Source organism: Cyprinodon variegatus, unplaced genomic scaffold (assembly GCF_000732505.1).
Source record: "Cyprinodon variegatus isolate N-32 unplaced genomic scaffold, C_variegatus-1.0 Scaffold307, whole genome shotgun sequence".
Classification (NCBI taxonomy): Eukaryota; Metazoa; Chordata; class Actinopteri; order Cyprinodontiformes; family Cyprinodontidae; genus Cyprinodon; species Cyprinodon variegatus.
This window is the reverse complement of record NW_015150760.1, coordinates 882,619-885,975: the sequence shown is the minus strand read 5'-3', so window position 1 is coordinate 885,975 and position 3,357 is coordinate 882,619.

Genomic DNA, 3,357 nt, shown 5'->3' with positions numbered 1-3,357 from the left:
GTTGGGCAATGTGCCTAGAGGAGTAGGGCTGAAAACATTTAAACAGAGCATACATCAACCCTCTTTTCTTTAAGCTTTAAGAGCTGCCCTAGGCTTCCCATATCAAATTCATGACTGATAATACGCTTTTCTGTTTTTCCTCAGGAAACTCTTGAAGATAGCTCTTTTGCGATAATCTCCTACTTCAGCATCTACCTTTTACTTCAGTAGCTCCTCCACCGGTCTCTCTTTTCTTGCACTTCCATTTATGCTACTCTACAGTGTCAGCAATGTAATCTGATATATAGAACCTGACAAGGTTTATTCCATCTAAATATCTTAAATTAAGCTTTGATATGATATTAAGTTAACTGAAATATTCTTATTTATAAGTCTCTTATAAATAAGAACATAAAAGCATCAGCAAAATGCATAAACATAAAATATCACATCTAATATTTCTAAGAAGCATGAGTAATAATCCAGTTTATATACATACATTCATCATCTGTTCTGCCTTCCATGACAACTATCAAACAATCAGGCTTACTCTCAGTGAGACATGATGCCTCCAATAGGTCTCCCAACTATAAATTGCATCCACCAGGCTGTTATTTCTTTTAATATCTTTTCCTGGAGAGCAATATCAATAAACCTTTTTTTAAGTAAGTAAAAAGCCCTAAGAAATATTAACTACCATACTACTTAATGTTCTAGATACTATAAACAAACATTTTGTTTTTTGCTTTTACAACTGAATTGACAGAAGAAAATATAATCTAATGTACTTTGACAACCAATTTGAAATAGAGTAAAAAAAAAAAATAAACAAAATGTTTTGCTAACAATATAACATTGAAAGCTACAGTTTGTCTTTTCTTAAACTGCTGAAAATAAGCACTCTGAAATACTTAATACTTATATTACTTAATATGTAGTGCGATCAATAGAATATATCAGACCAAAAAACACAAACAGGTAATTTTAAGCTCAGCAAAGGATTTAACTTCCTTCATTCCAAACAAGCCTTTGTTCTGAAGAGGCTTCTGAAAAAAACATCTACAAACTTGTTAAGTTCAGCATTTGATTCTCTAAAACATATTCCTTTTTAAAAAGCCTTTTTAAAAAAAAAAAATTAAAAAAAATGAAAACACATTTAAATCTTACAACTTGTGAGGTTTAATTTTGCCACCACCAGCAGTCTTGTTATCTTTCTGACATACTGTCAACATCGAAAACCACGTTTTACGTAATCATCCATCAAACCCTCCCTGCTGCATTATCTCTACTAAACATCATGCATCATCCCTTGCTGGTAGAATTAGATAGCATTACTGCCCACACAGCCCCTCTCACACAGAAGCACACATGCACAGATCAAATCGATGGCTACCTTCCTCCACATCAGGAAGTGCTGCGCAGTAGGTGGCCAGAGGAGGAGGCTGCCCACTCACAGGATATTCAATTGCAAGCATGTATGAATTCATCCTCTCTCTTCATCTCACTCATGTTCGCTCGGGATCAACCACATTTATACATGCACCTTTGGGCAATCAGGACTTTAGCATTCACACCCACTCATGCAGACCCAACACAGAAACAAAAACACAATAAGAGATTCTCTCTATCACATCTCAAGATTGGCGCTCAGTTTAGGAAGAAGTTGGTTTGGTGAATGAACTTTGATGCTGAAAATCGTTCATGATGTACTTGTTGACCTCAAAGGATTGACTAGATTGAATTAATCAAAACATTTCAAACGTATAGGTGTGCAATAAGATGAACAACGCCAACGTTAAATAAATCTATAGTGATCTACCCTCAGGTCCTATTTTATTTATATCATGATCAGCTTAGGATTTTATGCTGCTGTTTGGATTATAGAGATGCATTTTCCACTCGCATAAGCTTTTGAATAAACATAAATCTAATGTAATCACTTAATTTTTTTACAGATATCTGCCGAATAGGTAAGAACTCCTGCTATCCAGGAATAAGAATTTAACTGAACATGTTTTCTCTGTCAAGCTGTCTTTTGGTTACAAATTAGAAAATCAATTACATGTGAATGTGAGTAGGAGGAATGAAGAAGGAGACAATTATAAAATCTATAATGAACAGTTTTGGGATACAACAACCTATTTTCTCCTATGAAACTTTGCTTCTCTCTAGAAGCTCGAATTTTAGCAACATTCTTTTACGAGACTGTGAGAAAAGGGCAAAGTCTCTCCAACATATCATCAAACTGTGCATTAGGGAATGTGGAAATGTGACATTTAGAAGCATTGTTATGGGGGACACAGATATTGGGGACTTAGTGCACATATTCATCTGAATACACAACAGTAATATGGTTTATATGGTTTCTTAAACAAGGATGTAAAGATATATACAATATATACAGCTTGATTATTTACTGAACATTTTGACCTATTTGCATTAGTTAAAAAAAAGTCTTATTTTCATGGAATAACAAAAGAAAATATATAATTTCTATTACTCATAGCCCTTAAGATTAAAAGGTTAAAACATTTTTATTCCAATAGTGATTATGTTTATGGCACAAAATTAGCCTGAAATATCTAAAAAACTAAGAAAATGCAATATTTGTGGAGTTTAGTATCTTTGAGGCCAGAAGACGTCCATTCCATCACCCAACTTGTTAGCCCTTAGTCACAGATTCTTTATAAGGTTCAGGTTAGATCATGCTGGTAAAATTCAAAGATTTATTTAAGCCTCCAATCTTTCAGGGATGTGAATAATGTTTTCCTTTTTTTTTTTATAAAACACAATCGAGAAATTATTGTTACTATAATTGTGTTTTGATTTTTCTTTGAAGTTGTGAAATTAAAAGAAGTTCTACAAAAATATGAGGGATTATAATTGGAATCTTTGACTACATTAATAGCATGTCTTGAAATTATTCTGTATAGCTAAAACCTAACTAAGACGTTTCTAATCTTGAGTGTTTAGGCAATGTTTGATAGTTTACTGTCTGCATTACAGTCTGTTTATTAAGTATGTGGAGAATTAGGAATTACTTCTGCTTAATAGGAGGCAAAATTCATCATAGAATTTAACTAAATAAATTCTCTCTGTCAAGCTTTCTTTTCTGTAGATGTGTTAAAAAGTACATTAAGCATCAAACTGATGAATGAATTACATTCTTAAAACATTGTGTTTTCAGTAGAAATGCCGCAAAAAGAAAACCGGCTTCTTTAGGAATTAGCATAAAAGAAGTTTTGTGTGACCAGTCATTAAAATCTTCATCATTACGTTAAATCAGTGCAAATACCTAGTACTGACAGTTTTTGGATGGATGGATGGATGGATGGATGGATGGATGGATGGATGGATGGATGGATGGATGGATGGATG